Below are 23,168 nucleotides of genomic sequence, written 5' to 3' on the forward strand. Positions count from 1 at the left end.
GATATGTGTGTGTGTGTGTGTGCGCGCGTTTTATGTTTTTAAAATCATTGTGTATAAGTATAGATAATAGTTAAAATATAGATCTAGATCTAATAAAATTGTACATGTTGATAACTAATTTCTTGTTAATGATGATCTAAATTTGCACATTTTTTTTATTGTGCAGGAGATGTTTTTGTTGTAGTTGCACCCATTAACAACATAGAAAATGTCAAGTATTATTTGATGTGGTGCACTGAATGAAAGATGAAGTTATTGGAGGACTATGATGATAACGATTTTATATATGAAAGAGGGTCTATTATATTGAAAGGATATTTTTTCCAAGAAACTCATGAAATCGAGGGTCATGTTTACTTTCAAGAGTACCAACCCAATGCCATAAGTTGTCAATATAATCACTTGGTGTGTGCAGTGTGCATAAAGTTGGTAGAAGTTCAATCAAGAAAAAAATTGAAATTTAAAAAATGGAGAATGTCAAAAGTTGACCATGAACGAATCATTGAGGATGGCATTCCATTAGAATATTTTTAATTGAACTAGCCAACAATATCTTCTCCTTGTATTCATCTATGAGAAAGAGTTCAAGTAGATTGTTAGCCTTCCTTTTTGTGCACTCTTAAGTTGTCCATTCTAGCTACTACTAGGTATTACATAATTGTTTTCACTAATATGGTGCCTTTGTTTTTTTCCCTTGGAAAAAATCGTAATTTTATTCATGAGAAAAATTACATGTTGTAGATGCTAAAAAAGCATATGCATATGGTTTGTTCCCGTTTTCACAGGAAAAAAAAAAAAAAAAATACTATTCTTTTCTCCCTTTCTTTTTTTCCCCCTTTCGCCAACCTCCAATGCTGGGAGTGGCTGTTACAATGGAAAGTTGATTTTCATTTGTATGTATGGGAGAGTCTTTGTTAGAATCAGATCCTTCTGATCCATGAGTTCGCTTGTTGCCAGTTATTTCCATTCCTGTTAGTTGAGATTCTTGTTGCTGCAAAGGGTTGCTGGGGTCTTTCTCCTCCTTTAGTGTGTTGTTCTGGACCTTTTGATCATCCGTTTCTACTTTATATTCTGTTGTTTCTACTTTTTCTGCTTCTTCCTCCAAGGGGGTTGTATATTGCCATCCTTTTGGCTTTTTATGTTGCTTCTTGTTCCATTTGGGAGTTTGTTTTGCTTGAGGACAAGCACTATGGAGGTGTCCTGTTTGTAGACATCCACGACATCGGAAGGCTGTATTTTCGTAGTCTAAAGGTTGTGTCCACTATGTATTATTGAAATTCAATGTTATGCTTTATGGTAGTCCCTGGTTGAGATCTACTTCAACGCATATCCTAGCAAAAGTAAATATCCCCCTTGTAAGTCTGTCCCCATCAATCTTTAGGAACTTTCCCCAGGGCATTCCCTATGGCGATTAAAACATTATGATGCCAGAAGTGTAATGGGAGGTTGTGCAGCCTGACCCAAACTGTTATCTTTGATACCACCATTGTGTTGGCGTTGAATTCCGGAAACCAAGGGGTCATGAAGAGTCCTGCATTGCCCCAGAACCATGGTCCCTTATTGAGGATATGTTCCCTTTCCTGTATTGTTCTGAATCTGGCTATAAAAAACCCTTTGGGGCATAAGTATATTTCACAATTTGGTGACCAGGCATCATATATCCATTTAGGCCAAAACCCATTGAATCTGCATATAACTGATTAGGAATAGACATTTGTGTACAGGGCATTTACCTCAGGCATTACGATGGTAAGAGCAGGATTCTCATATTTTTGTTCTACAATGTAGGGCCCTGGTAGCTCGAGCAATGTTGCTGGTTTGGTTTGTGCTTTTTCCTTACCTTTGGATGCATCCTTAAAGGAGCTTGTGCTCTTTGAGCTGGTTCCAACGCATCCACCATGCAGACGCAGGTTGATCATGATGGTCAAGTCTATGGTGATGCCATAATCCTGATGTGTGAGGTTGTCCTATAAACTGAGACTTGAGTAGATCAAATTTTTCATGCATGCTGGTATACCGAGGTGGTTCTGGATTTTATACCTTAGCTCCTGAATCCTCCTCCCCTTCCAGATCCTCCGGCAAAAATTCTTTCATTCCAGTGTTTTAATGAAAATTTGTATCAGATTTGCCTCAGTAGAGTGTGGATATGTCTGAGAAGGGGCTCAATCTGTTACCCATGTGCCCAGAGCTAACGAATGTAAGCATATCAATGCTCTATCTAGTTCTTTCTTTGCTAGATCCTGTTCTCAGTGTGGTGGTAGGTCTGTGTAAGGAGCGCCTAGACAGATGCCCCATACCTTCTCCTGTGCTTCTGTGATCGTCGTAGAGGGTTTCCCATTCTCTTTTGTCACAGGGTCTGCTAGCCAGTGGTAAACAAAGGAGAATGGTCTGCAGACGGCTAGATCTGGCCAGCGTATGAGCCAAATTGCCATCTGGTTGCCCACATCAACTTTCCCATGGCATGATCTATAAGGAGCGCCACGATTCAGGTAGGGAGAGGTCATCCGTGGCCATTGTGGAGGTTGTTTTGCCTCTGGGGTTTCATACTCTGGTTCCTAGTGCTGGTAAGCGATTGCCTGATTTCCTACATCATCTTGCACAACTGCTGTTATTCCACGTACGCCATTGATGCCTAGATCCGTGGGCTGGAAAACGAATTCAACCGACTCTATTGAGAAAACCCCAGTAAAAGAGCCAGCACGTAACAAACTGTGTGAGCTTTGTAAGGCTTCCCTTGGTGTAGGGCGGTCCCGATACAGAAAGGCGATTAACTCATCAGGCCCCCCGCCGTTCTTAATCTCTATTGGGGGTTTATAGATGCCTTTTAGTCATTTCCAAAGGAAGGCCTGAAGTAGCGAGCCAATCCCATCCACCAAGATCAGCAGGATCGGGCCTTTGCCATAGCCAAGGTTGCTCAGTGTTGCAGTGACGAGGTTGTCCAGTGTGTCGCTGACCTGTTTGGTTTCTGAAAACTGACAAACCCTAGCTGCGCGTGCCATTTCTCCTTTCAGTTGTCCACCTAGTGATTTGTTTGCAATGCCCCACATGGTGCCTTTGTTGTTAAGTTAAAAGGAAATTTAAAGATCCCAAATACTACTATATTGTAAGGATGTAGCATCACAATATTGTTGTTTTTTGTCGATCATACATCTATCATGTTGGCAATGCATTTTTATTTTTTATGTCATCTTTGCATCTTTTCAAATATTTTTAATGTTATCTTAGTGATTTTCTTTATTTAAATCACATTACCATAAATTTAAAATGTTTTGTATCTCTTGTACATCTTGATAGGTCAAAAAAATGCATTTTATTGTGTGTTTGTCCTATACATGTAGTGCATACACCATCTATATGTGCATTGCATAATCTCCATTATATGAACCTATTAAAACTAACAATGCATGCTCCACACATAGTATTTAATATTTGAAATTTTCATTTACTAAGACAAAAGTTAGGCCCACATTGAGATTAATTAATGCAACTTCAGTTGATTCAACATTGCAATTTTTAATTCTCAATCTCTAAGCTTTCTCAAATTTCATGAAAAATACAATAGTAAGAGACTTTAAGACAAAGAAGGTACTTTAACTTTAGAATGTATGTATTTAACAAGCTTAATGGAATGTCCTTTTGTACAAAACACATATCTCATATATATGTACCATAAATCATGCATTCTACTTATCACTTGATGCATTCTACTTATCATTTAACTTCAAACATACATCACTTGAAAAGTTGGTATGGGGAAACTGTAACTATTACAAAGGGTATCAAAAGTTGGGTTCTAAAACTCTACATATGTGAGCCATACAAAGTACCAACTAAATGCAAATTTACTTTCATTGCTTCATATTCATGAACTTAAATGTAAAACCTTTAAGCATCAAACCATGCATCATGCAAAATGTACCATGTTTTATAATGTTGATTGTTGATTAAACTCACAAACTATAACTTGAAACCTTACATCAAACAAAGAGTTGGAAATTAACTAGAACAACCAAGAAAAGGTTGATCAATGAGAAATTTGGTGGTGTTATCACTCAGGTTGTCCCTCAGGTTGGAGTAAAGGGATACGGCCGAGGTAACCATAGACCAATCTTTAGACTGCAGATTCTAGCCCACCTGCAGTCAGAGAGGGCTCTCTCTTTCTGATTTAGCTCTGTTGAAGATGATTTTAGGCTAGATATTGAGTTCTAGGGGTTTTGTTTTGATTTTGGTGGGAAAATTGATATTTTCAAGTAAAGAGGCAGGTATAGTGTGAAAGTTTCGAACCATTGGGCATGGAGTCAAGGAGTGGGACTGCGTTTTCTTGGTCAAAAGAGAGAGATATGGAGCAAGGTAGCTGCACATGGAACAATGTTTCAGGTTAAAAGGATGGAAAGAATGCTAAGGAATGAGAGGCAATTAAGAATCTCTCAATCAGCTTAACAGAGAGGCGAATGAGCTCTATCTAGGAGTAGTAAAGAATCCCTAGACAACAGTCATACACAAGTGAATTAGGGTAAATATTAGCCTTAGGGAATTCATATTCATGTCCAATTCATTTCAGATGAAAACATAAAGAAACAACAGAAATTGAGCCTAGAGTGCAATTAAACAAGTTCTAAGCTAATCTTTCTTTCTGTTATTTAAATGGTGCAAAAAATGAAAACAGAGGTAAGAGGCACTTATTGAGTCATGTTGTAGCACAAGAATTCCACATTTACTTCCTCAGACCATTAGACACAGGGCAGACAGTCATTCCTCCAATCTTTTCAACAATCTTTGATTAAGTAAACATATCAGGTATACAGTGCGAGTCTCTAGTGAAAATTACCAATCGACCAACCCTTGAAACAATACAGAGGGTCGTATATATAGGAAAAATTCTCCAATATTGTTTATTACAGCTATGACCTAAACAGGTCTGAAAGTAAATAATTACTTTAACCTAAACCTATCAGAAATAAATGCAAGAAAATATCTATGGGCTGCGCTGAGGGCAGCCGTATCAAAACTGAATTAATGCGTTGTCCTTGGTGGCTTGATGCAGTGCTTCTGTAATAACTGTGCATGGGATTCTGCTCCATTGTAGCTCGGTGGCTTTAAGTGCTTTAACTGTGATTTGAGAGCTGGGATGGGCTTGCACCACCTGATTTGACTTTGCTGGAGGCCATTCAATGTTGACCTGCTTTGGGAACTGAAGATTTTCATTAAAAAATGAACTGATACTCTTTGCCGCTTCATCTTTCCTCTGATACTCTTTGACAAATGAATCAGGCTGATTTTCTCCTTTGCTGTGGGTCAAATCAAAACTTAATGGCCACTGTTCGGCCCTCTGTTTCCCTTAGAACTGTCTTTTGCTCCTTTCTGAAAGCTTCGCGAAGAAAAACGGGTCATTCGGTGCCTTTCGGGCTTGCTGGGGGCTGCGCGATGAGGGGCTTTCCACTTTGGCCCTTTTCCCATAGCCATGCGCGATTAGCGCTAGGCGCTAATCGCGCATGAAAAACTGCCTCAGAATTTGAATCCGGGCTTCCTAAGCACGATTTTCGCCTCTCGCGCCAAAATTGATGATGACGTCAGCATGACGTCAGAGGGTGGGACCCAGTACGGCGGATTACGTCAGCATGACGTCAGAGGGTGGGACCCAGTACGGCGGATTACGTCAGCAAGATGACGTCAACATGTATGGCGGGTGACGTGGCAGGGACACGGTGGAAGTGACGTGGCAAGGGTGACTTGGCAGGAGGCCGATGTGTGCAGATGACGTGGTAGCGTCCTGGTGCACTCGTCAGGGGGAGGGACAGAAGGCGGTTTGTGGTTTTCATCGGACCGCCTTCTGTACGAGGGCGGTAACTGTCAGAGCGGCTCCGATGCAATCACGGGTGGACGCGCGTCCTCCTGTACGACGGAAAAACCGCCGGGCTATCGGGCGCTAACGGTCGGGCAACGGGACGGCTCCGAAATCGCCGAGAGCCGTCGGATCTGGGAGGGGCGGATCGGAGGGCTGACGGGAGACGGAGCTGGCGGCAGGTTTATACGGGGGATCTGCGCGAATATTCGGATCTTAATAAAATGCCGCGGGGAGGGTTAAACTTTGGTTTTGTGGGTTTTATGGGTTTGTACAAGCGGGGGAGAACAAAACTTAATGTTTCTTAAAACTTTTAAACATTATCTTTGTGCAAATGATTGCGGGGGGCGGGGGGGTAAAGTTACAGGGTTTTGAGGACAGAGAGGTGGGTAATGGTTCTTGGTCTATCCAGAGGTTTAGACCAATCCCAGTTTCTTGACACGGATGGGTTCACAATAGCCCCAGGTGGACTACTATGTCCCAGGACTGAAAAATACATAGCTATAGTGCTATAAGGTGGGATATTTACATAGGGGAGTTATTAACATAGATTTAGTAGGGGAGGGGAAATAGATAGGGGGCTATATAGTACAGTCAGTAGTTAATATGACAAGTGATAAGAAAGCGCTAAGGTAAGGCACCTTAGGCTATTTTGGGGAAAAGTGACTTATAGAGGAAGGATGGAAATCCTTGAGTGAAGCAGATCTTCACCAAGGCCAATGTTATGGAACATGATGAAACTAAGAGGCATCAAGCAGATCTTGACCTCTTTGGGGAAATCAGTGAGTGATTTGGGGAATAAGAAGAAGGGGGAGTTAGTTATGTCCAGCTTAAGCTCCTCCAGATGAAAAACTGCATCATGATTGTGATCTGAAAATATATAACACTTTGAAACACAAAATTGATCATAAATCATCATTCTGCAACCTCAAAACTACCTACCCAGCCTACTTTCCTAGCATTTTTTCCTTCTTTTTGGTTTGGGTGCACTTAGACTTGCAAACCCAACTTTACAATTTTTCTTTTTTCTGTCCTCCTATCTAAGTCTACACTTATTTCTGCCAAGGGCCCAGATTAAGCAGTTGGGCTCCTTTGATTCTCTACCTATCTACAAATCTGCCAAGATTAAGTTGTTTGGACAGATATCATTCTCTATATTCTAAAACAGGAAATTGAAACCCAGGGAGACCAAGGTTAAGTTGTTTGGCCTTCCCTTAACTGAAAAATTCTTCAAAAATGGAACAACTCATCAAAAATTGAAGTACAGTAGAGGCACTTGGACTAGCACACTTTTATGACTTCTTCCTTGGCTTTCTTTAAGGAAATATGGAACCTTGCAGCATGAAAGATGACATATTTGGCATGTAAAAAATGTCAATCATGAAATATGAACACTTGTTGCAACAGGGGGCTAACAGGTGGGTAATAATGGCGTCCAAAATGTGACTTATATGTGACTACATTTGTTCACAATTTTGATGCATTCTACTTATCCATGTTGTAACTATATGCATTCTACTTAGAATTTAACTTCAAACATACATCGCTTGAAAAGTTCGTATGGGGAAACTATAACTATTACAAAGGGTATACAAAGTTGGCTCTAAAACTCTACATATGTAAGCTATACAAAGTACCAACTAAATGCAAATTTACTTTCATTGCTTCATATCATGAACTTAAATGTAAAACATTTAAGCATCATGCAAAATGTACCATGTTTTATAATGCAATTTTACAGTATGTTTGATTTGAACAACTTTATTTTAAAAGTGAAGTATCAACCGATGTCCATAGTAGGTCTTCTATACAAGATGATGCTCTATTCATGAATGCAAAATACATACCATGTTTTATAATTTGCAATTTTACTATTCATTAAACAACTTCACAAAACCTAAAAATCAACCCAAATCCATATTATCTTATACAACATTATAAGAATCATCATGCAAAATGTATAAACTCAAAAATTTGTGTATTAAAGATCAATTCATAATAAAGAGTTATATTTAAAATATGTCCAAAATTTATATCATGATAAAAGTAAATATAATAAAAAGATTATCAAATACAAATATGCATCAAAGAGAATCTCGCTGCAATCTACGATCTATCATCATCCTCATCCTCATGGGTGCCCTGCACAACATGTGTAATATGCATATATACATAAGATTGTGTACTTTTAAATTAAATTTTAATGTATTAAAATTAAATGAGAATTTTATCATCAAAACAAAATTATAAAAGGTTTCAAATTCCATGCAATACCTCGTGGTGTTCCCCCTGCATTGTGCCCTCGTGGATCCCTGTACAACACATGTACATGTATATATTAAAAATTTAAAATTTCACATGAAAATGCATGAACTCGTAATATTAAAAAAATTGTAACAACTTTTTCAAATTGTCTAGATGATCCAATCCCCATAGTTGACTCAGGTTTCAAATTCCATGCAATACCTCGTGGTGTTCCCCCTGCATTGTGCCCTCATGGATGCCCTGTACAACACATGTACATGTATATATTAAAAATTAAAAATTGCACATGAAAATGCATAAAATCGTAATATTAAAAAATTTGCAACAACTTTATGAAATTGTCTAGAAGATCCAATCCCCATAGCTGACTCCATCACTAATGTCCCTCAAGAATCAAAACTACCTTCAAATACCTAAAATTCGAACATTTTAAAATTGTAAGATGGATCTCATTTTTTAACGAAACTTTCTTCAATTTATAGCGAAACAAAGTTGAAATAATCAATACTTGTGATAAGCCAATATCTGGCACATCTCCTAATAGGGAGGAAGAAAGTCGTGCAATGTCGGATGGAGTGGAAATATGTTAACATTTAATTATGTAATTATTTCTTTTACAAAAATGTCTTCACAATACCTATATAATAAAAGTAAACTAATAGTATGAACATGTTCTTAAAAAAAAACTAACATTTGTTAACATATCTTCATTTGAGCCCCAACCTAGCAACGTTATATTATCAAAAAAAAATTGTTCAACAAACGACTAAATTGTAAATGATGAACATATGAAACATTCGTGTTAGATTATATCTGAAACAATTTACAAAATGTATGTGAATCGACATTAACACATACATTGCATTACATTAAAATATCAACCATAAACATTCACACATATTGATCCCATGCCGTATTCCTCATGGCCAATTAGGTCTTTCCAGCCATCATGACAAGCCTTTGCATACACTCTAACCTCTCCAATGTTCATATTATCTATTTCCACATCCAATTTAAATACAAAATTAGCATATGCTTCAACTTGTGCTCTTTATTGATTTAGACCGACATCAATTCTAGTCAATGTATTTTTTGTTGTCTAAAATGGCATCCATTGCTTCTCAACCAATATGAGAAGTGGCATCCATCTCTAACCGCAGAGTTACCAGACGTGGTGGTTGAGGTACCAAAGGAGGCATAAGATGAGGCAATGCAGTATCCCTTAATGCACCCTTCCGATCATATGTCCAACCTTTTCCAGTACCATAATATTTGGATGGAAGGTCAGTATAATCAGGTTTCATACCTTAAAAAAACTCTGCATAAAATAATTGAGCAAAATAATGTGGAACCTTGTCATTCCATGACAACTTTCCAATGTTGAAAGGAATTTATTATACAAATGGTGGGCTATTTCACAATGCTTGAAATATTGCACCTTAAGCATCTTTCTTTTCGGCCCTTCTTTAAAATTAAACATAGATTTGGCATGTGCTTTTGTAACCCTCCTATTTACCTGACCCATTTATTGGGACCCATCATTATTTCCTTTCTATGCCTCATCATATCTAAAAGTCATTAGTTGTTGGCCCAGGGTTCCTATAAATATCAAGAAATGTACTTAGAGAGTGCAAAAATATTTCGAAGCTTTACCGATTCTCTGCAGGGAGGTCCAACCTCCCAAGATCGTCCTTCAATTTTGAATAATGAGTTGTGCATCTTTGCAATGTACAATGTTGAATATTTGTCTCCCAAGGAAGCTCATCAAGAATATCAAAGGAATAGGTGGTAATTGGCATATGGTCTTCTTCTTGAAACGCCATCCTTCGCCTACATTGACTTTCATCCACATTTTCACCCCCTTCTTCAAAATAATTACATAAATATTAAAACATTTCAATATATTTATATACGTGCAAAATTTACATACATGTATATGTATATATAATTGATTAACGTAGAAATTTGGTTTTTTTTTTGTTTGTTTGTTTGTTGCAACTGTGGTTCATGGTCACTGAGTGGCCACCATCCACGCCCCGTGACCTCCCAATTGGAAAGGTACTTAGCAACGGGAACTTGACCAATTGAGATATCCCATCGGGCTACATACAAATTTGTATATATATATATATATATATATATATATATATATATATATATATATATATATATATATATATAGATATATATATATATAATTTACCAAATGAAGGATTAGGATCCGATTGATATTCACGACCACTTGAAGATGGTTGAGCACCATCACACCCAAGTACATGAGTTGATTGATCTTGTTGACCACCGGGAGAATGTTGAGCACCCTCACGTGACGACCTAGTGAGAGATGCTTCTAAAAAAAATAGAAATTATAAATTAATAAAGTTAAATTGACAAAAATCAATTCAATATGTATGTACATATGATTCTACCAATTTATCATTTAAGTAAATGCACATAAACATATATATATATAGAGATACCATACCACGATGATGTGAACGATGGTCCTCCATTGATTGATCTGATACTCTCATTGACCTAGTGAGAGATGCTCCTAAAAAAGATGAAATTTATTATAAATTAATAAAGCTAAATTGACAAAAATCAATTCAATATGTATGTACATATGATTCTATGAATATCATTTAAGTTTGCACATAAACATATATATACCACGATGATGATGTAATAATGGTCCTCCTCTCATTCATTTGATACTCTCCTCAATCCACAACTAATCTCGTCAGCATGCATAGAAAGTCATGCTTGAGTTGATGCTCAAGACTCACTTGATACTTTATCCCATTTACGCCTCGAACAATCAGGTGGTGACTGCTTATGTGATGATCCAAACCCTCGATATATATATAGCTTTCAAAAAACCCAAGTTACCTCATGCATTCAAAAAATCTTTAAAATTACTATTTAAAAAGATCAAGAATTCAAAAAATTAATAAGACAAATAAATGTAACATATATCTTTCAAAAAACCCAAGTTACCCAATGCATTTAAAAAATCTTTAAAATTACTATTTAAAAAGATAAAGAATTCAAAAAATTAATAAGAAAGATAAATGTAACTATCTAAGGGTTTCTTCAAAAAAAATTGGCGTATAGTTCTCTTCAACCCAAGATAATAAATATAAACAAGAAGTAAATACTCAATATTTAAATGTTCATTTCAAATATACTCAAGGCTAAAAACAAAAATGCTAAAGTGCACATCTTGAGAATTAAATACAAAATTTTCTTAAACTTATCACCCTCATAATTCACCTAATAATTCACCAAGTAGTGATTACATAGGGGGGAACACTTGGTATAGTATTGAAAGAACCACTTGGTCATAAAAGACACCACATTTATAACTAAAACCACACACACATATCAGAGATTTCTTATAATGTCCATCAATAAATTTTGATGGGGTGGTTCTTGATACCATTTCACCTTTCACATACAAATCTTGAATTGGCATTGCCCCAAACAATAGGTCACTAGACATCCTATTAACATTTGCATAATGAATTACACTAAATGATTGAAATTGACTAGCAATAATTTTTGTTTCTCTATGCAATTGTTTTAACTTCTCCTTTTTGACTTGGTACACGCCTTTCATCTGGTTGCACACAAGTTCAAAATTGGTGAAGATTACAATGCCATTGGATCCATAGTCCCTAGTTGTTCCTAACCCTTCTATGAGTGCAATATAATATGCTTCATTGTTTGTTGTCTTTCCAGGTACATCCCTTTTCCTTTAGAGGAATTTGTTTGTCGCAAAAATTATATAGCACATACATAATCACTGCTTGTCCTGGATTATGATAACAAGAAACTTCAATACATAATGTCCATTTTTCAACCATGTTTAATGGGTTTTTTGATCCCTGTAAAAAACAAATTCAATAAAATGAATAATATATTTCTTTTTTGCAAATGCCTTGACCATAAAAAGTTTGTTCAAGAACTTTATGGAAGAATGATGAAAAATAAATATCTAAAATCAAATTTTATCATGGAATACATTCTAGGTATTGGGTAGATGGTTAACATGGCAAGTGGGGAGGAGTCCAATTTTACTTCCTTTTGGCAACATTATTGTCGATTGTTTGTTTCAAGTGGAGAGATCAAACTTGTCAATTTTTAGTAAGTTGTAAAGTTCAATCTTTTATTTATTTATAACCACACAAAGAACCAACTTCTTTCCCACAATTTAGAATCTTCATTCCATCATTTTAATGTAATGTTGAAAATAAAACCCCACATTTTAGGTTTTATCTTCTACATTATATTAATGGAATGAAGATTTTGAAATGTAGAGAAGGAAGCTCCTTCGAAATTAAATCTTTCTTCATAAAAAAACTAAAATTGTGGAGTTTTAACCATATGTAATAACAATATGTCCTACAAATTGAACAAGGGTGATTGTGCGTGCTCTCTCCAAATCTGAAACAACATCTAGGAGATTGTGGGTTGTATACTTCGATAGATATTGGAGTCAGAGGAGTGTGGAATGATGGTTCATAGGTTTGGCTTCAAGCAGAAGAAATTGGGCTAGTAGGTGTGTTGGCTTCATAATGGAAGGATTTTTTTAGTGGGCTTACTATATTTGAACTCTCATTGTTGGATGCGACTGATACTCTAGTTTGGTCTTGGAATCTCCCTCTAGGGATGTTAACAACTAAATTAGGATACGAGGCCTTAATTGTATTCAATGAGGATGTATAGAGGAAATGGTGGTATCAATTGTTTTGGAAATGGAAAGCTCCTTTAAAGATTAGGGTGTTTTTATGTTAATATTTTGTGAATTGTGATTACTATGTTATGTTACATCATTGCAAGTATCATCTATGATTTATTGTGTCACAAACTCACATGGAATGATGTATGATATTAGCATATTTTTATGTACAAGATTTTGGAGAAGCTGAAGATTTTGACATCAAAGAAGTAATTGGAGAGATTGTGGAAGAGCTTACTAAAGTAGAAGATTATAAACAAGGCATGGAAACTATAGTTGTCCTAAGCAATACAATGAAGCTTGTTGAAGAAATTGTATAAGAAAAAAATGATTATGTATGAGATCCAGAGTGTGAACATGTTGCATAAAGTGAATCCCATTGTGAAGATACACATGCAGATAATGAAATTGAAACCACCTTTGCAACAACAACAACAGGTGAGAAGAACCTAGCAGTAAATGTTGAATTTGATTATGAAGCTAAATTAGCATTTCGTGAAGAGTAACTTGCAAAGCCCAAGTATGGTGAAGATGAAAGTATGAAAAAGTTGTTACAACTACAATAATAGGAGGAATAAAAAATATAAAGACAATCGTCAAAATTGTTGAAGCTTTTGGAACAATGGAAGAGAAGATGAAATAACATGAACATATTGTTTTTTATCTTACATGGGTCAATAGAAAAGTTCAATTAGCAACAACTGGGGTACAAGTAGATGTAGAAAAGAGATAAGAAAAAGAAGGCAAGGACATTATTGAAGAAGAAGCCCATAGTAAAGATGAAGCTAAAGAGAAAAAAAATGTTTGTAGAATATAAATTTTGGAGAAAAAAGGGGAAAACAATGCTTATACAACATATAGTTGAGAACGACCTATACTAGCATGCAAGAGTATTGTAATCCTAGCATATTAGGAAGAGTAGAATGTAGTAGTGGTTGTAATTAGGAAGTGTTGGAGATAATTGCTCCCAATTACTCTGGTTTGTTCATTTACAATATACATATTTATTCTGCACAATATAGAGGATGACAAGTGGATTCTTACCATTCAAGAATAGATGTAGTTTTTGAATGAACACAGGCTAGGTCAGTTCTTCATCTGGCTTCAATTTACAATAAATTAATTCTTTGGAAACCTTCCTTCCTGTGATAGGGATTAAATTGCCTATTTAATTGTTCTGTGTTGTATGTAATGTGATTCCTTATTAGAGATGTAAATTTTGACACTTATTCTCTGCTTCATGATGAGTGAATGTTGATTTTAAAATTCCAGATCAGTTGGTGCATTATCATCACCCTTGAAAGTGGAACATTGTTGCATCAATCAAATTTCTTACTTGAAACAAAAAGAAAGTGTTATTTCATTAGAACTTGTTCAAAACAACTTGAGCAAGATGAGCAACCAACAATAATTGTTAATCTATGCATGTTGATAGAAGCATGGTCAAGAATTTTGCTCTGCAACCCTAATGGTGTGGCAACTATGAGCTAAACTGAACTGCGACATAAAACTCTGACGACATCTGCAAAGCTACAAACCAGGAGGCTGGTAACAAGGTCGGAATGATAGAGGGGGGGGGGGGGGGGGGGGGGGGGGGGGGAGATCCCCTCCTAGCGAGACGCGGCGGCAGGGGATTCTCGCCAAAACACAAGTAACTCGAAGTTGGCAAGAGATACAAAAAAAATGTCAGGACCGGTCCTCGGGGCGCGATGACACGCAGGCAGCAGAGGAAAATGTTTACCATGTGCGACGGAGAAACTGAGATTCATCATTCGGTGAACAAACTAGAGTGATACAGAAGCTACATGAAAGACCACGCGCTAATATGTAAGGCCATCGGAGTCTAGCCGATGGAGAAGGACCTCACCAAATGGATACAACAAAAATGGCAACCCAAATGTCATATCAATCTCAAGCTGGGAGCTAGAGGCTTCTTCACGGTAATATTCTCAAACCTGTAGGTTTTAACCTTGTACAGAAATTACCTGCATACGAATTCTAAAACATAGAAAATAAACAATGCGAGAGCATAACACATAAAACACATATACATAGAGATTTTCCCCTGGATCCCAAAACTGGGACTACCAGCTTGATTTTTCATTATGTTCCTTTCAATGTTATAATACATATTTATACATGCGGAAGCATCCAATACCATGGACCGAAAACCATTGCGTCCAATACCATGGACCGAAAACCATCGCGTCCAAAAAACATGTGCGAAAATCATGCACAAAACCATAGGTGGGTCCGCCTAACCTAACATAAGGTCCAAAACCAAAATTTTCCGAGGTGCTACCCCAGACCCCATAAAATGGGGTTACGGGTACGCCTCAAACCCCCTATGCCCCCCCCCGCTACACAATCGGTGCAACGAAGGGGGGCTCCGCCCCCCCTCTAACCCCCCGGTTAACTACGTGGGCAGTCGTGGAAAGAATATAACACAACCCAACATTCTACCACTTGTTTTCTTTCTATAGGGGGCCACAAGAGAGTTTAGTCATTTTTCCAGCCCTGAAACGCCCATTGTCTCTCTACACCAAGAGAACTTCTCAGAGCTCACAGATTTTGTCAATGCATCTGCAGTATTCTTCAAAGTGTCCACCTTTACCGGCAACACCTTTTTGTCTTCTATCATATCCCTCACAAAGTGATACTAAACATCAATGTGCTTTGTCTTTGAATGATATGCAGGGTTCTTTGCCAAGAAAATTGCACTTTGGCTATCACAGTCTATCCTTATAGCTTCCTGTACTAACCCCATACTTGAACACAATCTCTGCAACCAAATTGCTTCCTTGCTTGCATGAGTGACTGCCATGTATTATGCCTCTGTAGTTGATAGTGCCACTACAGATTGTTTCTTACTCATCCAACTGACTGCACCTCCAAATAGGTTAAAAACATACCCACTTGTAGATCTTCTCTAATCCAGATCTCCAGCCCAGTCAGCATCAACAAAGCCATGAATATCCAACATTCTGTCTAATCCTGGTCTTCCTTGGTAGCATAAACCATAATCACTAGTGCCACACAAATACCTGAAAACCCGCTTCACTGCTGTCCAATGCTCCTTCCCTGGTTTTGACATAGACCTGCTCAATACTCCCACTGCATGTGCAATGTCTGGTCTAGTATAGACCATTGCATACATCAAGCTACCGACTGCACTTGGATATGGAACACGGGACATCTCGTCTTCCTCTTCTTGTGTCTCGGGACACTGTTCAGCAGATAACCTCACACCTATAGGAATAGGAACCTTCACCTGTTTACTATCCTGCATATTAAATCTCTGCAGTATTGTCTCAACATACTTCCTCTGGTTTAACCAGAGCTTCCTCTTTGCCCGATCTCTTTTAATTTCCATGCCCAAAATATAGTTAGCAGCACCAAGATCTTTCATGTCGAATTTTGAGGACAATTGGGTCTTCAAATCCTGGATAATTTCTTTGTCATTTCCAACCAGCAACATATCATCCACATACAAGACCAGATAAATAACACGGTCACCAATTAATTTAAAATACACACAATGATCTGCTTTGCTTCTGGTGAAGCCAAGTCCCCGTATAAATGTATCAAATTTCTGATACCACATCCTTGGTGACTGTTTTAACCCATACAGAGACTTCTTTAACTTGCATACTAGTTCTTTCTTACCCTTCACCGCAAAGCCTTCAGGTTGCTTCATGTATATTTCCTCTTCCAAATCCCCGTGAAGAAATGTTGTCTTCACATCCATTTGTTTTACCTCAAAATCAAAAGCAACAACAACAGATAAAAAGTAATCTAATAGAAGTTACCATGGCAACAGGAGAAAAAATATCACCAAAATCAATTCCCGGCACCTGGGGATAACCTTTTGCTACCAACCGAGCCTTGTATTTCTCTACATTTCCTTCTACATTTGTCTTCTTTTTGAACACCCATTTGCTGCCAATGGGTTTCCTTCCAGCCGGCAACTCCACTAGATCCCAAGCCTCATTTTTGTGCAAAGATGCCATTTCATCAACCATGGCCTCTTTCTAGAGTTTTCCATCCTCTGAATCCACTGCTTCCTTCACAGTTCTGGGATCATCATTAGTAACAGACAAAGCAAAATTTGAACAGAAAGCAGATGGACTATACCTTTCTGGTTGCCTTCTTTCTCAAACTGATCTTCTCACAGCCAGAGTTTGTGGCTCTTCATCTTCTGATTCCTCCTCTGTTGTAGAGTCTGATTCTTCCTCCTTTAGGTCAAACTATATCTTCTCAGGTTTTTTTTAATTGGACTTCATGTTTAATAACATCTTTCACCTCTCTGAACACCACATCTCGGCTGTACAAGACCTTCCTTGTTGTTGGGTTCCAAAGCTTATAACCCTTTAAACCATTCTTATACCCAATAGAGATGCACTTTTCAGATTTACTATCCAACTTGGTTCTTTTCTCCTTTGGAACATGTACATATGCATCACATCCAAATACCCTTAGATGTGAAAGAGAGGGTTTCTTACCAATCCATACCTCTTGTGGAGTCTTATCCTCCAACTCTGATGAAGGTGATCTGTTGACCAGGTAACATGCTGTCTCCACCACCTCTGCCTAGAATTCTTGTCCTAACCCGACACCACTGAGCATGCTTCTTGCCCTTTCCATCAACATCTTGTTCATTCTTTCTGCAACTCCATTTTGCTGAGGTGTATATGGAGTAGTGTTTTGTCGTGCTATACCACACTTCTTACAGAATTATTCAAATTCCTTACTGTAAAACTCTCCACTGTTATCTGTCCTCAACACCTTTATCTTCTTCTCTATCTGGTTTTCCACCAGAGCCTTAAATTCTTTAAACCTGTCAAAGACTTCAGATTTATTCTTAAGGAAATATATCCATGTATTCCTTGAGACGCCATCTATAAATGATACATAGTACACAGACTTACCCAGGGATGGAACCTTCACAGGTCCAAACACATCACTATGCACAAGCTCTAATATATGTTTCGCAATCTTACCACCAGAGGGGAAACTCACCCGATTTTGCTTCCCATATACACAATTTTCATAGAAATCAAAATCCAGAGAGCTATTACTCATACCTTCTACCATACCTTTACCATGAAGTATTCGAAGGCCCTTCTCTCCAATATGTCCAACCCTTTGATGCCACAACATGGTCTTCTCTCGAGAGACCAGTATATTTTCTACTCCACTTTCAGGAACCATAGAACTGTTGCATCCATCAATAACAGTGCTACCTTGCAGCTTGTACAGAGTTCCAATCTGAACTTGCCGCATCAATACCAGTGCTCCCCGAACCATTTTGCAGGTATCATTCTCGAACACTGTTTTTACACCTGCATCATCCAACTTGCTTACATAAATAAGATTTCTGGCTAATGCAGGAATATGCAGAACACCTAGAAGTGTTCCTTGCAACTTCAACTTTACTTTTCCGCGACCAATGATTCTAGCCTTCCTATCATCCCTTAAGAAGACATCACCACCATCGTATTTCTCATACTCGCAGAACCACTCTCTATGGGAAGTGAAGTGAAAGGATGCACCTGAGTCGATCAACCATGCCTCATGATCTACATGTGTACTTGAAGAAGCCAAGTACACATCCCCACCTTCATCTGAGGTGGTTTTTGCCTCTGTAGAAGGAGCATCATCAGATCCCTTTCCTTTATCAGGAGCTTTAGATTTACAGTTCCTTTTGTAGTGCCCTTCCTTTCCGCATTTCCAACGCACCACCTTTACAGGTTTTCTTGGAGATTTAGATCTCCCTCTAGATTTAGATCTCCCACTCGATGACTTATTTTTGTTTCTGTTCTGGGACTGTCCTTGTATAGACAAGGCATCACCATTCTGGCTCTCCATATTTTTCCGTCTCATCTCCTGAGTCAGCAAGGATGAGACTATTTCATTAAACTGCAAGGCAGTTGCATTTCTACCTATTGTAATAACCAGACTATCCCACGAATCTAGTAGAGAACACAACAAACTGATGCACTTATCTTCATCTGAAATTTTAATATCAACAGATTCTAACTGACTTACCACAATATTAAATTCATTTCGATGCTCTATCACCGAGTCTCCATCTTTCATCCTCAGGTTATACAACTTTTTGCGCAAGAAGAGTTTATTCACCAGAGACTTAGATTGGTACAAAGTCCCTAACTTGTCCCACAAAGCCTTCGCTGTAGCTTCCCCTGATACATTCAGCAATACTGAATCTGAGACATGCAATCGTATTGTGCTCTTTGCCTTGTGATCCAACTTCTTCCATTGTTCATCGGACACTCCCGTTGGTTTAGTACCCGGATCTACCGCAATCCACTGATCTTTATCCACTAACAGATCCTCCATCTTGAGTTTCCACAACTCAAAACTCTGACCATTAAATTTCTCGATCTCTATCTTTCCACTGCTCGCCAACTTCTTTCACCACCAGAATCGATCTCGCAGATCTCCCACTGAACAGGGTCTACCACAGGCCCGAGTGAAACCCCTCAGCAACAAAGGCGTCCCCTTGAAGCCAAAACTGCTCTGATACCAAATGTAGGTTTTAACCCCATACAGAAATTACCTGCATAAAATTCTAAAACACAAAAAAGAAACAATGTGAGAGCATAACACATAAAACACATATACACAGAGATTTTCCCCTGGATCCCAAAACCGGGACCACTAGCTTGATTTTTCATTATGTTCCTTTCAATGTTATAATACATATTTATACATGCCGAAGCATCTAATACCATGGACCGAAAACCATCGCAGCCAAAAAACATGTGCGAAAATCATGCACAAAACCATAGGTGGGTCTGCTCAACCTAACATACAGTCCAAAACCAAAATTTTCGGGGGCGCTGCCCTGGACCCCATAAAGTGGGGTTATGGGTGCACCTCAAACCCCCTGTGACCCCCCCGCTACACAATCGGTGCAATGAAAGGGGGCTTCGCCCCCCCTCTAACCCCCCGGTTAACTGCGTGGGCTAGTCGTGGAAAGAATATAACACAACCCAACAGAACCTGCAAGACAAAGAAAAAGTATTTGAAAATGGTCCTTACTTTCATTATAATGTTGGTTTGTTTATGAGGTACTCAGAAGAATGCTACGACCCAGACAAGGAAAATTTTTCTGGTAGCCCCAGTTTGTGTTAGGTTATTCTGTCTCCCAATGGATTTCTGGGACCTAGAAATACTAGAGGGCATAGGAAATACGATAGGCAAATTTGTCAAAATAGCAGAAACGACAAAAAAGGTAGATACGCTTCATATGCGAGAATATGCGTATACATGAACATAGTTTAACCTATACCTGACTCAGTGGAACTAGAATATCATGAAGAGGTATGGTAGCAAACCCTAGACTACGAACACATCCCGTTTAGATGTCGTAGATGTTATGAGTATGGTCACCTATTTAAGGAGTGTCCAATGAACCTAGAGGAGGGAGAGAACATGCACAAGCAATAGAGGAAACATCAAGAAGATAAGGAAGGGTTTCAAGAAGTGAAAAGCCAGAGGAGACAAGAAAAAGAAACTCCCAACACAGGGAAAAATAATATCAAACTCAGCCGAGCAGAACGAACAGCTTTGAAGCGCTGCAAGGAGAAGAAGAGGAAGAAAATGAGGTCCAAACTATGGACTACTAGGAAAAAGGAAAGGAGAGAAGTTCGAGTCAAGGCAAACCGAACCCCAAGGGGAAAGCTCAAAGAGAGCTGGCAGAGAAAGAGGATAAGGAAGATAGGGAGAGGACGCAAAACACCACAATGGAAATTGACCCAAGCAAGGGAGAGGAACTAAGCATGGAAGAAGAGGTGCTGAAGAAACTATTGAATGAATGGAGACACCTAGACGAAAGATTTATACCAGAAGACCAAAAAAGAAGACATTCCAACAGTATCAAGCTAAGCAGGGACAGGTGTAGATGGCAGAATAATTAGGGATGCATCAGGAAAACCCCCAAGAATATTCAAATAAAATGAAAGGAGGAAAGAAAATAGGCCGGAGGAACCTACAAGAATCCATACATATTATGGGAGAAATGTTGGTGAATACAGGCAGTGTGGTACCGCTATCTGCAGTATACCAAAAAATAAACAAAGTATCCCAATGATAATTACATCCTAGAACATAAGAGGCCTCAATAGCAGAGGAAAATAGAGACACTTAACTGAGAGACTAAGAAAAGAAAAACCTCAATTCATGTTGCTACAAGAAACAAAGATTACAGGAGGGAAAATGGAAGAAATATTAAGTAAAATAAAACCAAGGTATGAATGCATGACTATAGATGCGAGAGGTAGTGCAGGCGGAATTGCAATACTGTGGAACCCAGCAGAGATCACAGTGGACTACTGGATAGGTATGAAGAGAATCCTCACGGGGTGGTTTCGTTTGATAGGAAATAAAGAATGGTTTCTAGTCTCTGCAGTATACGACCCTCACATTCCAGTGGAAAAGGAAAATTTCCTCCAACAAATAAAGAGGTTAAGCCAACTACACAAAGAAAATCTTTGGTTGTTAGCAGGTGACTTTAACTTAATAACAACAATAGAGGAGAAAAAAGGGGAACTAAGAAGAGAAGAGCCAAAAATGGAGAAATTCAAAGATTTACAAGAATAACTACAATTGGTGGACATCCCAACAACAAATGGAAAATATAAGTGGAATAATAGAAGGGAAGGGAGCAGACAAATAGCCTCTTGTCTAGAAAAATTATTGGTCATAGAAAAATTCATTAGCAAAGATGTATACTATGAGGCTACAATTCTACCATGTCTAGGTTCGAACCACTGGCCTATTAAATTAGAAGTAGAAATGAAACAAGGAAATCGAAACAGACCTTTTAGGTTCGAGGCATTTTTCTAAGAGAACTGACCCTCATAGAAAAAATGAAGGAGTGGTGGAATGAGAGTGAGAGTGTAGGGAGAAATCTGATGCACACCTTTCAACTCAGCTTAAATAACTAAAAGGCAAAATAAAGAAATGGAACAAGGATCAATTCGACAACTTACATCAGGAACAAGAGTTGATCCAAACAAAGATGAAGGATGTACAACAGTAAATTATCAACGAAGGCAGAAGTGAAGTGCTAGCGGAGGAGGAAGGGCAGTTGATTAATAAAATGGAGGAAAGGAGACAACAATAAGAAATACTGTGGAAGTAGAAATATAGAATTTAAAAACTTAAAAGAAGGAGAACAAAATACAAGGTTTTTTCACAAAGCAATGATCCATCGTAGGCAGCAGAATAGGATATTCTCCCTAGTAGATCAGAAAGGAAATCAACTTACTCAAAATGAAGACATGGAGAATTTGTTAGTGCAACACTTCAAAAGGTTACTGACGGAACCTAACATAAGAAGGGAGGAGAATATAAACAAAATCATACAGTACGTCCCCAATATGGTGAGTAGAGATCAGAACATGGCCCTGCTAAGAGAAATATAAAAAATAGAGGTAGAAGAAGTCATTAGGAATATGGCGAGAAACAAAGCACCAGGGCCAGATGGTTACACAACAGAATTCTTCCAGGCGACATGGCCATTCATGGGCAAAGATATAGTGAAACTAGTGGAGGAGTCCAGATGCACAAAAAGAATGCAGCCCTGAACTCCACATTTCTGGCCCTGATTTCGAAGACATATCATTCAGAAGAACCACAAGGGTCTAGACTAATAGCACGTTGTAATGTCATATACAAAATTATGGCTACAATTATGGTCAATTGTTTAAAACCTATACTACCTGGGTTGATATATCAGGAACAAATAGGATTTGTTAAAAGAAGACAAATAACATATGGCATAGTGGTGGCACAAGAGGCAATTCATTCATTAAAGACCAAAAAAACCAAAGGAATGCTGGTTAAATTAGATTTATCAAAAGCCTACGATTGACTGAATTGGGATTATCTACAAGGAATATTGAAGGCATTCGACTTGATGCAAGATGGATAAGTTAGATAATGTCTATTGTATCAACTCCAATCTGTTAATTCTACTCAATGGATCACCCACAGAGGCGATTAACGCAACCCGAGGACTCAGGCAAGGCGACTTGCTTTCACCATTTTTGTCCATCCTAGCAGCGGAAGGCCTCGGCAAGTATATAAAGGAGAAAGTTCGAAGACAACAATACACTGGCCTCAGACTATGGGGGAATAATATACCATTAACTGACCAACAATTTGTAGACGACATAATGATGTATGGACAGGCATCGCTCAAGGAAGCCAGAAGAATAATGGAAATTCTCATAGACTTCACTAGTGCTTCAGGGACGGAGATAAACAAAGAGAAGTCTAATATATTTT

This window comes from Pinus tabuliformis, chromosome J (assembly GCF_031772625.1).
Source record: "Pinus tabuliformis cultivar Carrire ecotype Pingquan chromosome J, CPIR1, whole genome shotgun sequence".
NCBI lineage: Eukaryota > Viridiplantae > Streptophyta > Pinopsida > Pinales > Pinaceae > Pinus > Pinus tabuliformis.